The sequence below is a fragment of the Nerophis ophidion genome, linkage group LG12, assembly GCF_033978795.1.
Source record: "Nerophis ophidion isolate RoL-2023_Sa linkage group LG12, RoL_Noph_v1.0, whole genome shotgun sequence".
NCBI classification, from domain to species: domain Eukaryota; kingdom Metazoa; phylum Chordata; class Actinopteri; order Syngnathiformes; family Syngnathidae; genus Nerophis; species Nerophis ophidion.
Genome location: NC_084622.1, coordinates 53586331 through 53607043, shown reverse-complemented (window position 1 = coordinate 53607043; position 20713 = coordinate 53586331). Strand labels below are relative to the sequence as shown.

Sequence of the window (20713 nt, the reverse complement as noted above, 5' to 3'; positions counted from 1 at the left end):
TATATATATATATATATATATATATATACCCCCCCCGTACCAGAAAGCACTTGATGAAAGCGGATACAACTTCACCCTCACCTATGAACCCACTCCAGGAAACCAACCAAAAAAGAGCAGAAAACGAAACATCATCTGGTACAATCCGCCATTCAGCAAAAACGTCTCAACCAACATCGGCCTCAAGTTCCTCACTCTGATCGACAAACACTTCCCCAAAGGCAACACCCTAAGAAAAATATTCAACAAGAACAACATTAAATTGAGCTACAGCTGTATGAATAACATACAACAAATCATTTCAAAGCACAACAAAGCAATTGCCAAAGGATTGCCCACCCCCAGACTAAACGACTCTGAAACCAATAAGGAATGTGACTGTCGCAAAAAACCTGATTGCCCTCTCAACGGAGGGTGCTTACAGGCATCACTCGTTTACCAAGCAGAAGTAACACGCAAGGACATTAACACATCCGACACGTACGTAGGATTAACCGAAGGAGCGTTCAAACAAGATGGAATAATCACAACGCCTCCTTTAGAAACCAGACTTTGCGGAATTCTACAGAACTCAGCAAACACATTTGGAACCTCAAAGACAATAATGTTGAATATTCAATAACATGGCAAATTCTTGCATCCAGCACACCTTACAACAGTGGTAATAAAAGATGCAACCTATGCTTAAAAGAGAAAACTGTTTATTATATATCATCCAGATCTATCATCCCTCAACAAGCGCAGTGAAATCATTTCAACATGCCGCCACAGACGGAAACACCTCCTAGGTAACACATGAGCCAATCACCACGCCCCTACGCCTGCTTGTACCCACCCACTCTGTGCACTATATAAACCATTGTATGCGAATGCTTCCATTAAAATCTCCTGATGATTGAGGGAACCCCTCATGAAACAGTTCTGTAGAGAAGAAGTAGTCTTGTGATTTTTCCCACACCTACATATATATATATACATATATATATATATATATATATATATATATATATATATATATATATTCGATTCAATATCGATTCTTGGGGTCACAATTCCATAATATATCGATTTTTTTCGATTCAATTCGATTTAAAAACGATTCCGTATTCATTCAATACATAGGATTTCAGCAGGATCTACCACAGTCTGCTGACATGCCTGCAGAGTAGTAGTTTTAAAAAAAAAAAAAAGCTTTTATAATTGTAAAGGACAATGTTTTATCAACTGATTGCAGTAATGTAAATTTGTTTTAACTATAAAACGAACCCAAAAATATGACTTATTTTGTCTTTGTGAAAACATTGGACACAGTGTGTTGTCAAGCTTATGAGATGCGATGCAAGTGTAAGCCACTATGACACTATTGTTCTTTTTTTATTATTTTTTATAAATGTCTAATGATAATGTCAATGAGGGATTTTTAATCACTGCTATGCTGAAATTATAACTAATATTGATACTGTTGTTGATAATATTCATTTTTGTTTCACTACTTTTGGTTTGTTCTGTGTCGTGTTTGTGTCCCCTCTCAATTGCCCTTTTTTATGCAGTTCTGAGTGTTGCTGGGTCAGGTTTGGTTTTGGAATTGGATTGCATTGTTATGGTATTGCTGTGTAGTGGTTTGTTGGATTGAATAAAAAAAAAAAATCAATTTTTAAAAAATGAGAATTGATTCTGAATCGCACAATGTAAACGATTCGATTCGTATTCGAATCAATTTTGTCCCGCACCCCTAATATATATATATATATATATATATATATATATATATATATACATATATATATATATATATATATATATATATATTATATATATATATATATATATATATATATATATATATATGTATATATGTATATATATATATATATATATATATATATATATATATATATATATATACAGTTATATATGTAAGAAATACTTAACTTTCAGTGAATTCTAGCTATATATATTTATTTTATTATATATATAAATAAAATAAATAGTTGAATTCCAGACGGCACCTATCAAATACACAGTAATAAAAACGCAGTAGTTCTACTAACAGTACTGTGCCTGCTGGTTACTAAAAAACAAAAAAACAACACTTACCTTTCACTATTTGAGTAATGGCACTTCTGAGCTTCCAGAAGACGGCGCCAGTATGTGCTTTGCCCTGCCGTCTCTCGCTGTCAGCTCTGTTCGTTTTTGTGATGTTTGCGTCTATTTTCGTCTCTGTCAGCTCACTGCTCACCCCTCCACATCCCACCTCCCCAGATTGTAAATAATCAAATGTATATAATTAAATGTATAAATTTGTTCTTAAACCTATACCTATAACTATACCCATAAAAAGTACTATCTATGTTATGCTTTCTGAACTCACTATGTTCACTGCTCGCTGTACACACCCTACGAAGTCAGATCTGCACTGTTACAATGCCCATTTCTCAGATGATGGAATTGTTGATGACTGAAGTGCTGATAGCAACCAAACTTTAATTGTGGATGTTAGATGCACCATAAAAGGATTGCAGATGGAAGTTAATATTAGAGATGTCCGATAATATCAGTCGATAAACGCTTTAAAATGTGGCGTCTGAAATTATCGGTATCGGTTTCAAAAAGTAAAATTTATGACTTTTTAAAAAGCTGCTGTGCGGAGTGGTAAGAGGATGTAGGGAGGAGTACAGAGCACCAATAAACCTTAAAGGCAATGGCTTTGCGTGTCAGCCCAATCACATAATATCTGCGGCTTTTCACACACACAAGTGAAAGCATTTCATACTTGGTCAACAGCCATACAGGTCACACTGAGGGTGGCCGCATAAAAAAACGTTAATACTGTTACAAATATGCGCCACACTTTGAACCCACACCAAACAAGAATGACAAACACATTTCGGGAGAATATCCGCACCCTAACACAACGTAAACACAACAGAACAAATACCCAGAAACCCTTGCAGCACTAACACTTCCGGGACGCTACAATATACGCCTTCCCAACCCCCACCCCTAACCCCGCCAACCTCAACCTCCTCATGCTCTCTCAGGGAGAGCATGTCCCGAATTCCAAGCTGCTCTTTTGAGGCATGTTAAAAAAAAATAATGCACTTTAAGACTTCAATAACAAATATGGCAGTGCCATGTTGGCATTTTTTTTTTCATAACTTGTGTTGATTTATTTTGGAAACCCTTGTTACATTGTTTAATGCATCCAGCGGCGGCATCACAACAAAATTAGGCATAATATTGTGTTGATTCCACGACTGTATATATCGGTATCGGTTGATATCTGAATCGGTAATAAAGAGTTGGACAATATCGGAATATCGGATAATGGAAAAAAGCCATTATCGGACATCTCCAGTTAATATGGTGCTAAATCTGGTGCAGCCATTTTTTTAATGTAACTGCACATTCTCCTTCCAATACAAAAATACAAATACAAAGCGTTCAATTTCCGCCAAGTCCTACACGTGCCGACGGCAGGATTCGGCCAACTCAAGTCCCGACGTGGCAAAGTGAACTATGTGGTGTGTGACAGAGTACACCATGTAGGACCAGCCTCCCAACATTCCTGAACCTCGTGTGCAGACCAATAGTTTTTATAATGTGGGAGGCCAAAACCGCCGACTATTTTTGACACATCACACCAGTGACAGCCGAAACAGTAAGCAGGTAAGTTGTAAACTAATTGTCTGCAGACAATATTCTTTTACTAATATTTTAAAAGGACATGGAGACCAGCTGCTGGGTCTCTGCCACACCAGAGTCCATTTTGAGAGACTGGAGGAGATGCGGATGAAGAGACAGGATTGAGCGCCGAGACGGACGGGCTTCACAGTGTCTTGGCTGAATGAGCATGTGTCTGACACCTCGGCCTCCTTAGACGCATCCTCGCTCATCCATGCAGACCGGACACTGGCCGAAAAGTAGTGGATTTTGTGGTCGGCCGAGATAAAGAGAGAACTTTAAAACATTGTCATGGGAAGATAAGGTCCTTCTTTCATTTTATAAATAAAATAAAATAAGATAAATAAATAAATAAAAATTGTCTTGGATAAAAAAAGAAAGTAAAATAATATAAAACAATGAAATAAAAACTGTTGTGTTTGTTGTATTCTACCTGCCTCCTCATCTGGTGTGTCAGTGTTTTTCCCCAGTCTATTGGCCCTCACTAGGCACACCTGCTGCCAATCACCTCCCGGTAGTATTTAAGCGCTTCACCGCCAGCTGGTCCCTGCCGACTATTGTTCCTGAACTCCACTCTGACACGTCCCTCTCGCATTCAGCTCCCCTGGTATGTTGCTCTCGTATATTCATGTATTTTGACCTCGTTGTGTTTTTGTTTTTTCTAGCCTCCTTGTTTTGAGGACTAGTTTTGCCACGCTGTGTGTGCCCTGGCCTTTTCCCTGCCGGCCTCTGAGAGAGACTACCTTTGTTATATGTCCCTTGGTGTGCACGTTTGCCCCATCTTCCTTAGTTACCATTTTGACTTATTAAATATTTACTTTTTGTCACTATCACTAACCTTGCCTCCATTCTCTGCATCTCGGGGTCCACCCTTGAACTATATATATATATATATATATATATATATATAACCGTAACAAAAAACTAGTAATTAATGATAATGTTAGTGGACGGGCGGCACACACAAGCATGTGTGTTTCAGGGACTGTGGCCCTTGTAGACTGTGTTATATATGTTGTGGGAACCAGAATTTTGGTAGCAGAAAGAAACAACCCTTTTTTGTTTGAGTGGGTGTGGATGAGTGTGAATGGGGGAGGGAGGTTTTTTTTTGGGGGGGGGGGGGGGGTGATGCACTAATTGAAAGTGTATCTTGTATATTTTTATGTTGATTTTATAAAAAAATAAAAATAAATAAATAAAATAATCCATCCATCCATCCATCCATCCATCCATCATCTTCCGCTTATCCGAGGTCGGGTCGCGGGGGCAGCAGCCTAAGCAGGGAAGCCCAGACTTCCCTATCTCCAGCCACTTCGTCTAGCTCTTCCCGGGGGATCCCGAGGCGTTCCCAGACCAGCCGGGAGACATAGTCTTCCCAACGTGTCCTGGGTCTTCCCCGTGGCCTCCTACCAGCTGGACGTGCCCTAAACACCTCCCTAGGGAGGCGTTCGGGTGGCATCCTGACCAGATGCTCGAACCACCTCATCTGGCTCCTCTCGATGTGGAGGAGCAGTGGCTTTACTTTGAGTTCCTCCCGGATGGCAGAGCTTCTCACCCTATCTCTAAGGGAGAGCCCCGCCACCCGGCGGAGGAAACTAATTTCGGCCGCTTGTACCCGTGATCTTATCCTTTCGGTCATGACCCAAAGCTCATGACCATAGGTGAGGATGGGAACGTAGAAAATAAAATAAAAACATTGTCATGCAGGAATATGAAGACCAATAACGTGTACAAGGTGTAATGTGCAGAATACCAGAGGCATTTATTCAGGGAGAAATATCAAAGATTACAGCTGGGATAGGTTTCTTGAATGGCTATATTAAAGGCCTACTGAAATTAGATTTTCTTATTCAAAGGGGGATAGCAGGTCCATTCTATGTGTCATACTTGATCATTTCCCGATATTGCCATATTTTTGCTGAAAGGATTTAGTAGAGAAAATCGACGATTAAGTTTGCAACTTTTGGTTGCTAAAAAAAAAAGCCTTGCCTGTACCGGAAGCAGAAGCCGATGTGCGCGTGACGTCACTGGTGTGAGGGCTCTTTACATCTGCACATTGATTACAATCACAGACACCAGCAGCGCGAGCGATTCTGACCGACATAGCGACAATTTCCCTATTAATTGGAGCGAGGATGAAAGATTTGTGGATGAGGAAAGTTAGAGTGAAGGACTAGAAGAAGAAAAAAGACGAGGGCAGGAGCGAATCAGATGTTATTAAACACATTTACTAGGATAATTCTGGAAAATCCCTTATTTGATTATTGTGTTACTAGTATTTTAGTTAGATTACAAAGTCATACCTGAAAGTCAGAGGGGTGTGGTTACCGCCAGTGTCTCTGAGGGAAGCCATGGAGGAGCTAAGAAAGTTGCAGTTGCCTCTTTGACAGCTGCAGGAAGAATGACACAAGCTCCGCTCATGTTTACGGTAAGAGCCAACTTATTACCACAATTTTTTTCCCCAAAACCTGCCGGTTGACATGTGGTAGAGAAACATGTTTGCTTGACCACTCTGTTTAATATTAAAGCTTCACAGAAAACAAAGAAACACCGGCTGTGTTTGTGCTGCTACAGCCGGCCGAAATACACTGCTTTCCACCAAATGCATTCTTCTTTGTAGTCTTCATTATTAATTGAACAAATTGCAAAAGATTCAGCAACACAGATGTCCAGAATACTGGGTAATTATGCGATTAAATCGGACGACTTTTAGCCGTGATTGGTGCTGGGATAAAATGTCCGCTACAACCAATAACGTCACAAGCACGCATCATCATACTCGTCATCATTCCACGACGTTTTCAACAGGACACTTCGCGGGAAATTAAAAATTGCAATTTAGGAAACTAAACCGGCCGTATTGGCATGTGTTGCAATGTTAATATTTCATCATTGATATATAAACTCTCAGACTGCGTGGTCGGTAGTAGTGGGTTTCAGTAGGCCTTTAATATTCATGCATTATTATCTGAGAAAATGTGCAAAAAGGGGGCAAGACCTACTTGCTGCAAAATCACAAAATCCTATATTTTCATCAAAAATTATTTCCTATGGTAAATTTTGCTAAGATTGTCTTCCAGATGAGTGTTTGGGGCAGCAGCTACAGGGGCCGCCATTTTAATTAATGATGAAGATGCAATCCCGGTAAGGAACACTGCAAAAAGTCAGTGTTCTAAAACAAGAAAAAAAAATTACAAAAATTAGGGGTATTTTATTTGAACTAAGCAAAATTATCTGCCAATAGAACAAGACAAATTTGGCTTGTCAAGACTTTCCAAAACAAGTAAAATTAACCTAAATGAACCCAAAAATATCTTTAAAAAAGTATATTCTCACTAATAACAAGTGCACTTTTCATGTTAGGAAAAAAATATGAGACCTTTTTGCTCAATATGTTGAAAAATATTCTTAATTTAAGTAAATGCTAGTACCGTTATCTTGACATAAATATATCATGATTTTTTTTTCATGCTTTAAGCAAGAAATTATTACTTCAAAAAAGTAGTTTAATACTTGTGAGTGTTGATGACACATCTTTGCATCAGTTGATACTCTAGTTTCAAGCATGTTTTACTCAATATAGGTCATAAAATCTCAGCAACAAGCTGTAGTATCTTACTGGGATAATTTAGGACCGAAATCCTTAAAACTGTTACGTCTGTTCGGCATTGTGATGCCGAGTTCGATTCCCTCGAGGATGTGTCAAGTGAACACAGCAAAGGTAAGATATACAAAATGTATTTAAATAACACAAAGAGCTATATAACAAAAATGCTAGAGCTAGTAGAATAAAACAAACAAAGGACGCTAGCATAAAAGCTAGGATATACAACAATGAGAAATAAACTGGCACGTAGGCACATAAAACAGTAAAACAAAAACCTCAGCATGAGAACTGGAATGAACAATGAATGGCTAGCGTGAAAAGCTTAGCGAGAATATACATACGATATAGAGTGCAGGCGTAACTTGTTGCGTGAAAAGCAAATCATGAACCCAGGCTGAACAAACAAAAGAGGACGGCTTATAAAGTGACGGTGATAATCTGTAGCAGGTGTGCGGGGCGTGAGCAGCAGGTGAACTGATGTGTAACCATAGTGATGGACAAAAACAGGAAATAAACGGGTCAGACTGAGAATGAAAAAACAAACATGTGAAGATCTGAGCAGCAGATCGCAACAAAAACAAGTAAAACGCTAACTAAAATCTGCTTAGTGAGTGTGGAGAGACGGAGCCGAGAAGCTCACAGCAGGCTAGGACAAACAGCAGTCCTGCCCAAGATGGCGGCCAGGAGGCGGAGCATGCAGCTAAGCGGAGAGGCGGGGCACGCCTGGAGCGACACTGCATCTATCAGAGTCAGGTGCGTAAACGACACACCTGCTCTCAATCCCTGCCTCTTCTGCTGCAGCATAAAAGGGCAGAAAGAGGAGCAATCGTGGCAGAAGTAGGAGAAGGAACAACTTGAAAACAAAGAAGGCGAGAACGACCCAGAGGAAGATGAGCCCCCGCGGAAGACACAACCACCGGCCACCGAAAGGCACGCCGAGGTCGTGCTAGAAATTGGCGTGACCGACTGAAACCAAAACATGTTTATTGAAACACTAAACAAGAGTCAAACCTGCTACAATGCGTCTTGCATCGATGGTCACTGCAACCCACACGGTGACGGCTGGAGACCTGTCACAGTGAGAATAATGATTTTATCAGACAGAAAATAAGCCAATATCACCCTTATTTGAGATATTTAATCTTACTTATACTTAAGTTTTTGCTGTGTAGGAGAAGCAGTGCTAGGTTCAGTGTCAAAAGCAATACTTGTATTTTCCAGTATTGAGAGGATGAGGACAATTTGTTGCCCGGCTTTACAGTCAAGCGTAATGTGGATATTTGTTTTTGTAGCTCGATAATCTTTGCGGTGAGGGTGGTGCAACTGGGACATCCGTTTTGAGTGAAGCCGTTAATTAGGAGAGCGGGAACAGAGAATTAAAACAACAGCCAAAGAAGAGCTCCAAGCACTACTTTCGATGCTGTAACAAGATGAGTGGCAGCTTGCTGGGAGAACATGGGAACATACAAGCATACTTGCCGACCCTCACGATTTTCCCAGGAGACTCAACCATTCTACCGAATTTCTCCCAATTTCCGCCCGGACAACAATAATGGGGGCGTGCCTTACAGGCACTGACTTTAGCGTCCGCTTTCCCTCCATACAAACAGCGTGCCGGCCCAGTCGCATAATATATACGTCTTTTACACACATGAGTGAATGCAAGGCATACTTGGTCAACAGCCATACACTAAGGGTGGCCGTATAAACAACTTTAACACTGTTACAAATATGCGCCACACTGTGAACCCACACCAAACAAGAATGACGAACACATTTCGGGAGAACATCCGCACCATAACACAACATAACCACAACAGAACAAATACCCAGAACACCTTGCAGCACTAACTCTTCCGGGACGCTACAATATACACCCGCTACCACATAATCCCGCCCCTCCACCACACATCCCCACCTCAACCCCGCCCCCAGCTCCCGAATTCGGAGGTCTCAAGGTTGGCAAGTATGCATATAGGGACGTGTACTCTTCGCATTTCTATTTTAATGTACCAATTCTCGGTAATTTTAAGAAAAATGAAAATGGATTAGAGTTATATAGCGCTAGACCGGGGGTCAAGCATCCGGCGGCTCTAGACTTTTGTGCCGCCCTAGTGGCTCCCTGGACCTCTTTCAGAGATGTGTGAAACTGGAAAAAGATGAATTAGAAAAGATAATATTTGTTTAAATGTATTATCTGTCGAAGAACAAACATGTCACAAACCTTCCTAATTGTTAGAAATCCCACTGTTTACATTAAACATGCTTCACTGGTGTGAGTATTTGGCAAACACTGTTTAGTTCTTCTAAATTCAGCGATCCTTGAACTCATCGTAGTTTGTTTACATGTACAACTTTCTCCGATGCTGCCACAGAAAGACGTGTTTTTTTGTCTCATTTTGTCCATCAAACATTTAATACTGTGTGTGAATGCACAAAAGTGATCTATGTTGATTTTGTTGATTTACCGGAGTGCTTATCAGTCATTTTTGGTCATTCCAAATTAGGCTACCTGCATGTACAAAGTGCATCATTATGCCTTGTTTGTGGGTATATTTGAGCTCATTTAATTTACTTCACTTATGTCCTCGATCTATTGAATATATATTTACATGTCTCATGACACATTTTCCGTATGTAATATTGGCTGCATTTCAGATAATTGTTTGTGTGCCATGTTGTTCCAGACCACAGCAAAAGTTACCCAGCTTGCAAAGATTGTAAAAAATCCATTAAGAGAAGACAGTCTGCCGTTTCCTTAAACTTGGACACACACATCTATAAGTTTGGCCATTCTAAGACATGTTTAGGAGTTACCTCACTCTCTAAAAAGCATCCATGTTACTAATGATTTCCAATGTTGCAAATATTTGTAGAATGAAAATTAGAATATATTTCTGTCAATGAAAATTTGCGTCAGCCTTTGATAGTGTCAAGCATGGACTTGGAATATTTCTTCGGTGCAAAGGGAATTTGGGACGAGCCTGGCGTGAACGTGAGTACATCTTTATTTATATTCAAACAAAACTACAAAAAGGCAAACAAAGGGCGCGCACAATGGCGGAGAACAAATTCTTGGCTACAAAAACAAATGACTAGAACAAATGCTGTAAACTATAAACGTGAAACAAAAACACTTGCGCTGTGGCATGGATAACAAACCAAAAACTTACGTGGAATGGACAGAATAATAAACAGCATGGCAAGGCATGAAGGTAGATGGCTGATGTGGGAAAAGTGGGAAGTTGCCAGTCGACTACCTGGTTATTCTGGCTTAAATAATAACTGTGATCATTACTAACAGGTGTGAGGGCTGAGGACAAGGTGACTTGAGGGCAAGGTGAAGATCAATGAGTTGGCATGGAGACGAAAACAAACCAGCAAGTGCAAAAACGGAATGTCCAAAAAACAAAACATAACATGAGCAAACATGACAAAAACAAAAATTGATCCATAGGCGTGACGGATAGTAGGCTAATATAGCTAATATAGACACTTACATCATGTGTTCCATTCAGTATAACACTTATATGAGACTTTTTAAAGTAATTTTGATAGTAGGCTAATATAGCTAATCTAGATACTTACATCATGTGTTCCCTTCAGTATAACACTTATACGAGACTTTTTAAAGTAATTTTGATAGTAGGCTAATATAGCTAATCTAGATACTTACATTATGTGTTCCCTTCAGTATAACACTTATATAAGACTTTTTAAAGTAATTTTGATAGTAGGCTAATATAGCTAATCTAGATACTTACATTATGTGTTCCCTTCAGTATAACACTTATATGAGACTTTTAAAGTAATTTTAATTGTAGGCTAATATAGCTAATCTAGATACTTACATTATGTGTTCCCTTCAGTACAACACTTATATGAGACTTTTTAAAGTAATTTTGATAGTAGGCTAATATAGCTAATATAAACACGTACATTATGTGTTCCCTTCAGTATAACACTTATATGAGACTTTTTAAAGTAATTTTGATAGTAGGTTAATATAGCTAATCTAGATACTTACATTATGTGTTCCCTTCAGTATAACACTTATAAAAGACTTTTAAAGTAATTTTGATAGTAGGCTAATATAGCTAATATAAACACTTACATCATGCGTTGCCTTTATTATATCACTTATAGAAGGCTTTTAATTTTTTGCGGCTCCAGATGGCTTTTTATTTTATTTTCTTACTTTTTCGTCCAATTTGGTTCTTTCAACATTTCCTAATTTGAGCCTACATAGTGTTTAAATATATAATAAATATTAAATATTGTAATTATTTCCAACCAGTTGTTTACATGTATGTGCATCTTAGTTAGTATTTTTGATTACCAAACTATGGAGTGTTGAAATTGCCATGTAAAGTTGCTAATACTAACCAAAAGTATGTCTATGGCACATCCACTGTTAATTAGCATTTAGCTAGTGCATTTTTTTTTTAAAAAGTAGAAACTTACTGTACTTTTAAGCACCTTTTTCCTGCTTTGTTGGCATGGAAAATGTTAACATTAAGTAGAGGCAGTCCGACTGAATCCACTCTGAGTGTTTAACTGCTAGTTACCCTAAGCCAAGTGCTTTAGTCCGTGTCGATTGTGCAACTGCACGCAACATCACGTGCAACAAAGGTACCGACAGACATTATTCTGTACCTGTAAAAGTACCGAAATCAGTACCAATTCCTTGGTATGTACATGCAAGGGAGACAAATGAAGTTTGTAGGTTAAAGATAAGCTAGCAGAACGGGACATACCAACACAGGCCCAAAGACTGCCCCTGTTAAGACTGAATCTTGTTAATTTCTGGATTTTCATAAACATGAGGGTGTTAGAGGTATTGCTGGCAAGCTGGCTTTAGTTCTCTTATAGATTAGCACACCTACCGTGACATGTTGACTCTGAAGAAGGTAGAAGAAGTAGTGGTCACAAGTTTACATACATATGTTATGGCTTTGTTGAATTTCCAATAATCTATTTTCTTTTCCTCCAAACATATTGCTGGGTATTGTGGCCAAACAGCTCAATTTTTGTTTCATCCGACCACAGAACTTTCCTCCAGAAGGTCTTATCTTTGTCCATCTGATGTCAGATGAAACACACGATGGCCACAATACCCAACAATGTGTTTGAAGGAGAAAATGTGAGGCCTTTAATCCAAGGAACACAACACCTACTGTTAAGCATGGTGGTGGTAGTATTATGCTCTGAGCCTGTTTTGCTGCTTTAAATGGGACAATGGAAAAGGAGGATTACCTCCAAATTCTTCAGGACAACTTAAATCGTCAAAATGGAGGTTGGGTCTTGGGCGCAGTTGGGTGTTCCAACAAGACAATGACCCCCAAACACACATCAAAAGTGGAAAAGGAATGGCTAAATCAGGCTAGAATTAAGGTTTTAGAATGGCTTTCCCAAAGTTCTGACTTAGAGGGGAACATTATTACCAGACCTATGTAAGCGCCAATATACACCTTGATGTTGCAGAAAAAAGACCATATATATTTTTTTAACCGATTTCCGAACTCTAACTGTGTGAATTTTGGCGAATTAACCGCCTTTCTATTATTTGCTCTCGGAGCGATGATAGGTAGTCAACCGCCATTTTCTCAAACACATTATAAACATAGAGTCAAATCAGCTCTGTTATTTTCCGTTTTTTCGACTGTTTTCCGTACCTTGGAGACATCATGCCTCGTCTGTGTGTTGTCGGAGGGTGTAACAACACGATCAGGGACGGATTCAAGTTGATTTACATAAAATGTGCATCGAATAGCAACATGCTATTTAGGCTAGCTGTATGTACATTTGTAGCTATATTTGCATCCAGCCTTTCCCTCCACATTTAATGCCAAACAAACACTTACCAATCGATGGATTTAAGTTCCTCCAGTGTCACAAGTGGCAAAAGTCCCGATCGTTTGGTTTGCACATTTTACCGTCGATGCTAAGGCAGACATGGCACAGAGATGTATGGATATCCTGCAGATGCATTTCCAACGATAAAGTCCACGAAATCACAAAGGTGCGTTTTGTTGATGTTATTGACTTATGTGCTAATCAGACATATCTGGTCGCGGCATGACTGCCAGCTAATCGATGCTAACATGCGATTTAGGCTAGCTGTATGTACATTTTCAGCTATATTTGCATCCAGCGTTTCCCTCCACCCAAATTTAGTGCCAAACAAACAATTACCAATCGACAGATTTAAGTTGCTCCAGTGTCACAAGATATAAAACTCCCGATCATTTGGTCTGCACATTTTACCGGCGATGCTAAGGGCAGACATGGCCGAATAGCATCAATAGTTATTCGCTCAATAGCTTCAGTTTCTTCTTCAATTTCGTTTTCGCTATCTGCCTCCATACTCCAACCATCCGTTTCAATACATGCGTAATCTGTTGAATCGCTTAAGCCGCTGAAATCCGAGTCCGAATCTGAGCTAATGACGCTATATCTTGCTTTGCTATCTGCCTGGATAGCATGTATATATATCACTGGATGACGTCACAGGAAAATGGACGGTGGCTTCACAGATAGCGAAAAATCAGGCACTTTAAAGCCTTTTTTTCTGGATATTCCACGATGGGTAACATTTTGAAAAAAACTTCGACAAATAAAATAAGCCACTGGGAACTAATTTTTATTGGTTTTAACCCTTCTGAAATTGTGATAATGTTCCCCTTTAAACATGTGGACAATGCGGAAGAAACAAGTCCATGTTAGAAAACCAACAAACTCAGCTGAATTCAAGAGGAGTGATCAAAAATTCAACCAGAAGCTTGTGGATGGCTACCAAAAATATTAACATTGCTGTATGTATACTTTTGACCCAGAAGATTTGGTCCCATTTTCAGTAGACCCATAATAAATTCATAAAAGAACCAAACTACATGAATGTTTTTCGTGGCCAACAAGTATGTGCTCCAATCACTCTATCACCAAAAAATAAGAGTTGTAGAAAGTATTGGAAACTCAAGACAGCCATGACATTATGTCCTTCACAAGTGCATGTAAACTTTTGACCTTCCAGCAAAAAGTAATTTTTATCAAGTTTTTAGCACACGATTTGATTGGGTTCCTTCCACCCCCAAAACATGCACCTGGGGATAGGTTGATTGGCAACACTAAATGGGCCCTAGTGTGTGAATGTGAGTGTGAATGTTCTCTGTCCATCTGTGTTGGCCCTGTAATGAGGTGGCGACTTGTCCAGGGTGTACACCGCCTGCCCCCCATGTGCAGCTGAGATAGGCTGCACATGGGCGGATGGATTTGATACGGCGCTATGGTCTGGAACACAGCAGTTTTCTCAGTCCCCATCATAAATTCTTCAACAGCCTTTTGTGATAGAGTGACTGGAGCACATACTTGTTGGTCACAAAAAACATTCCTAAAGTTTCATCTGACATTACATTGAAGAAAGTTCTGTGGTCAGATAAAACAAAAATTGAGCTGTTTGGCCACAATACCCAGCAAAGGTGAGGCCGTTAATCCCAGGAACACCAGCCCTACTGTCAAGCATGCTGGTGGTAGTTTTATGCTTTGGGCCTGTTTTGCTGCCCATTGAACTGCTGCTTTACTGAGAGTAGATGGGACAATGAAAAAGGAGGATGACCTCCAAATTATTCAGGACAACCTAAAATCGTCAACCCGGAGGTTGGGTCTTGGGCGCGGTTGTGTGTTCCAACAGGACAATAACACCAAACACACATCAAAAGTGGAAAAGGAATGGCTAAATCAGGCTAGACTTAAGGTTTTAGAATGGTTTTCCCAAAGTCCTGACTTAAACATGTGGACAATGCGGAAGAAACAAGTCCATGTTGGAAAACCAACAAATTCAGCTGAATTGCAGCAATTTTGTCAAGAGGAGTGGTCAAAAATTCAACCAGAAGCTTGTGGATGGCTACCAAAAGTGCCTTATATCAGTGAAACTTGCCAAGGGACATGTTTTTTCCAAGATGGCGCTGCTGTAGTGGCTGCTGTTGGCAGGAGATCTGTGCTCTTATGTCATCCTTTTGTGTTTCCCTCTAGTTTTCATGTGTTATTATATACATATATATTTTTTTTTTGCCTTTTGGTCCGGTACCCTTTGGGACTGTGTGACAAGGGGTGGCACTTTCGTGACCTCTGTGGTGCTTTTTTGTGGACTTCTGGATCTGCCTCCCGGGAGCCTTTTGGCTATGGAGACCAGCTGCTGGGTCTCTGCTACACCAGAGTCGGTTTGGAGGGACTGGAGGAGATGCGGATGAGGGGACAGGACTGCGGAGCTGGCACTGAGCGCTGGGACGGAGAGGCTTCACGGTGTCTTGACTGGGTGAGCAGGTGTCGGACACCTCAGTCACCTTGGACGTATCCTCGTTCATCCATGCGGACTGGACACTGGCCGAGAGTGGAGTCGGCTGTCTTGGTTGCTTTGTTGGGTCTGCTCCTGTCTCTGGCCATGCTCCCTCCTCCCCAGCGGACAATGGCGTGGAACACCGCAGAGGCCACCACAGTGGATATGTTTCTTTTACTTTTTATTTTATGTAGAAGTGTCTGCTTGTATCTGCTGCTTTAATGTCTTTAATGTCCTCTGTGTTCTTTGATGTTTGATGTTTCCGTCTTACACACATGTAAGAGGGATGAGTACTATGGCTATGAGTTGTTTTTTTTCCGTTGGCCTCAGTCTGCACCCCTTCTCCAGGGCCCAGGCTAAGACCGATTTTTTAATTTTATTTTAATCTTCTATTTTTTTTCTTCCCCTCCCCCCCTTGTTTACTGTATCTCATCTTTTTTGTAAGGGGCGCTGGAAGCCGGCAGAGCCGTCAGCGATCCTGTTCTGTCTCCCTGTAATGTTTGTCTGATCTTGAATGGGATTGTGCTGAAAATTTTAATTTTCCTGACGGAATAGATAAAGTACTATCTAATCTAATGTAACCAAATACTAACATTGCTGTATGTATACTTTTGAATCAGCAGATCTGGTCACATTTTCAGCAGACTCCTAATAAATTCATAAAAGAACCAAACTTCATGAATGTTTTTTTTGTGCCGAACAAGTATGTGCCGCAATCATTCTATCACAAAAAAATAAGAGTTGTAGAATTTATTGGAAACTCAAGACAGCCATGACATTATGTGTTTGATCATGACTGTAAGTATCCGTCGTCGATATTTACTAGCCTTCAATCAGTGTTGCATTGTTTAGCAACTGCAGGCAATTTACCCGTCAAAAAACAGGGAAACTTTTTTTTTTCGTTGGGTTAAAATGTAATGAGTAATACAATTAAAATGCAACTGGTTTGCTTTATGATTTCACTTTTCATACACACACACCATATCCGTTATATGAGTTTAACAACTAAGGCTTCAACATGTGCTAATCCTTGTTAAATATTTTCCACGAAATGCTCATTAAAGAAGTCTGCGGAGTAAGAAAAAGTGGATTTTAACCCTCTGTCGAGTTCATACACTATACATGCTTGCAATGTTCCGGTAATGTATGGCTTATGAGGTCCCATGAAAGTATTTATGAGTTATTGAAGGTAAGGGAAGCAGGGGGCACAGCTTGGATCGCACAGCTCAGCTTGCTGGTAAAGGGGAGGGGTGCAAAAAAATTCCATGAGGTTCAATGGGGAAAAACAAGCACTTTATCAGGGAAAGTACAAGTCACCGGCTCCTGATGTGGCAATCGGGGGCCGCTGTCAGAAAAGGAGCTAGGTTAACAGATCCTCCGCAGTCGCCAGTCATCCCCGAAACATGTGGTTCCTGTAAAAACAAGCCCGACTTTATGCATCCCTGCCTCTATCCAGTCGCAACGGCCGCTCGACGAGGAGAAAAAGATGTGTTTTTTTTCCTGAGGGTTGTCCCCCCGTGACAGTGATGTCTGCCTGAGGAAAAGTGTGTGTGTGGACACGTACTTTGTTCATTATTTGGACGTCAAGGCTCGCGCCGTAACGCTCCAACTGGGATTCATTTCGATGAGACTTAGTCAGGAGTGCTGCTGTTTCTCAGCTCCGTGCCAGTCTTGTCCAATTTGGAGAGTGAATGGAAACGTTTAAACATTTACATTATGATATTTTTTTCCAGGTCTTTTCCTTCTGTTTTTGATCATTTCTGAAAAAAGACGGGAATAGCCGGGAACGAGGGGGGGGACAACAGGCCGGGGACTCCAGCCAAGGGACACATCACAATGAGTGCACTGTAGTCCCATCGGAATCGGAAAACACGTCAAATGTTCACGAGTACATTTAGAGATAGTTGAACAACAGCCGGGACGAGGTGGGACTTCGTACTCCAGTTCCCAAATCAGTGGGAAGTGTTAGCCCGAGCCAGGATAAGTCGACCATGTTGCCGCTCTTACTGAAGTCTGTGTTTTGTGCTCTCCGGTGGCATGAACCCAGCAACTGGAGCCATGAAAAGAAATCGTATACTTAGCCTTGGCCGCTCGCTTGTGTTTGATGGCTTACTCTCTTCTAAGATGTCACAAATCCAGAGTCATGAACTACAACGCAACCTTTTTTGGAAAACTCAACACCTCGCCTCAGGTCTATGTTCGGAAGGAACACGACCGTGCCATGTGGCGAACATAAAGCTCCTGAAAAACACATCAAGGTAAAAAAAGGAGAGAAAAAAAAATATCCTGCCTCGTGTTTTAGGCACTGTCGAATGAATGGCAGCTTGGTGTCAGGGTAGTATCCTGACGAGTGTGAGCGAGGAAGTAAAGGGAAAAAAAGAAGCGCGGATGCAGCTGTGTCGAAGGTGGGCATCAGGAACGTTGCAAAATGGAAATGTGTTGCGAAAGCAACAGGAAGTCATGCTGACCTTTTGCACACCGTTACAAATTACTGTGCGTTTAGAGTGGGCCAAATTCTACAGGCTGCAGTCAGTGAAGTCAAGAAAGAACATTTTTGTAAACGACTAAATTAGTGTGTTGAGTATTAAACTCTGCGACTGTTTTTTCAGGGATATTGACCACGTTGGGGTTCCGGTCAGAGAACACACGGTCATCATTTGGACTCTTCCAACTTTAATGTTGCATATTGGTTTATAGATTAGATTAGATAGTACTTTATTCATTCCGTCAGGAGAGTTCCTTCAGGAAAATTACAATTTTCAGCACAATCCCATTCAAGATCAGACAAACATTACAGAGAGACAGAACAGGATCGCTGACGGGTCTGCCGGCTTCCAGCGCCCCTTACAAAAAAAGATGAGATACAGGTAAACAGGGGGGGGGAATAGAAGATTAAAATAAAATAAAAAAAAATCGGTCTTAGCCTGGGCCTTGGAGAGGGGGTGCAGGTTCAGTTAGTATCTGTAAACCACAAACAAACACCCATCCACATTTATGTAGTTTAACTGAACAACAACATATATATATATATATATATATGAAGAGTTCATATGCAAAAGCAGATAAATCCATTTTGACCGATTCTGTATATTAACGATTTTCTGCCTGCTGGTGTTGTACAAGCGTACAATGGTTTATTTAATACCAACATAAGCAAGTCATGAAAGCCTAAACTTTTAAGAAATGCTGATGTAATGAATGGCTTTCAAGTAAGAGTGTTTGATGTGGTTTTACGTCAAAAGCAGATATATCCAAATTATGATATGTCGCAAAAACAGATATCTCCAAAATCGGTTTCTTTGCGGTCGTTATTTCGCATAATATTCAAGATAAAGATGGAGAGAAAAACAGAACGTGAAATTTATCGAAAGCCACATTTCAACGTAACAACTGTTCACATTTCTTTACTTCATTATTTAACAGTTTCGATCCCTTGGTACGTATAAATCTAGCTGTCCCTGCGAACATTGTTTTTTCGTACTTGCTAACCGGACATGGTTTTTCGGAACCGTGACCTCACATATTTACCTTGTGCTTTTCAGCACAAAATGAAAAAACGAAAAAAACAGTGTTGCAATGAAGACAATGTTTTATTAATAAAACAACCACAGATGCTCAACCTGGTTTGCCTATCAAAAACACTCCTGTGCAGATAACAGCTCACTCATCATCGCTATCGACATTAGCTCCATGCTCGACAACATCGTTTAACGCAGCGGTGTAAAACTCACGGACACGCGTGCTAGCGCCAACATCAAATAATAACTTCAACACGTCAGTTTTTTTCGCTGGCTTAACAGTGTTGACAGGAGAAGCTTCCAAATTATTTATGCGTGGATAACAACACTGAGTGAGTCCGTGCGCGCCGCCATTGTGTTTGTCACGTGATCCCGTACTGCAGCGCTGGTTGGGCAAACGGATATATCGGCTTTTGTGGTAGATGATCCATGGCGCTTATCGGCTCTTGCAATAAATCGCTGAACTAAATGACGTTAAAAGCGGCATTTGTCCGCATTTGCAAACAAATTGATTTTGGTATAACACAATAGAAGTGGTGGACTATATATTACCGAGGCTGGGCTAAACTTTATCAAAATGGCGTTTATCGGTTTTTGCGTATGAACTCTTCATATATATATATATATTATCAATCAATCAATCAATCAATGTTTATTTATATAGCCCCAAATCACAAATGTCTCAAAGGACTGCACAAATCCTTACGACTACAACATCCTCGGAAGAACCCACAAAAGGGCAAGGAAAACTCACACCCAGTGGGCAGGGAGAATTCACATCCAGTGGGACGCCATTGACAATGCTGACTATGAGAAACCTTGGAGAGGACCTCAGATGTGCCCCCCCCCCCCCCCCCCCCCCCTCTAGGGGACCGAAAGCAATGGATGTCAAGCGGGTCCAACATGATACTGTGAAAGTTCAATCCATAGTGGCTCCAACACAGCCGCGAGAGTTCAGTTCAAAGCGGATCCAAGACAGCAGCGAGAGTCCCGTCCACAGGAGACCATCTCAAGCGGAGGCGGATCAGCAGCGTAGAGATGTCCCCAACCGATACAGACGAGCGGTCCATCCTGGGTCTCGACTGGACAGCCAGTACTTCATCCATGGTCATCGGACCTGACCCCCTCCACAAGGGAGGGGGGGGGGCATAGGAGAAAGAAAAGAAGCGGCACATCAACTGGTCTAAAAAGGAGGTCTATTTAAAGGCTAGAGTATACAGATGAGTTTTAAGGTGAGACTTAAATGTTTCTACTGAGATAGCATCTCGAACTGTTACCGGGAGGGCATTCCAGAGTAATGGAGCCCGAACGGAAAACGCTCTATGGCCCGCAGACTTTTTTTGGGCTCTAGGAATCACTAATAAGCCTACAGATATGCTCTAAGTAAAGTAAGAGACATAATATATTGCATTTTCACTCACCACATAAGCAGCAGCAACCCTATCCTTAAAGGGGAACATCATCACAATTTCAGAAGGGTTAAAACCAATTAAAATCAGTTCCCAGTGGCTTATTTTATTTTTCGAAATTTTTTTCAAAATTTTACCCATCACGCAATATCCCGAAAAA

At 40.6% G+C, this 20713-nt stretch overlaps 1 protein-coding gene across 1 annotated transcript in view; it reads right to left on the bottom strand.

Moving 5' to 3' along the window:
* LOC133562852 (uncharacterized) overlaps positions 1 to 20713 on the bottom strand; it is a 172861-nt gene that overhangs the window by 16661 nt on the left and 135487 nt on the right. The window lies entirely within an intron of this gene.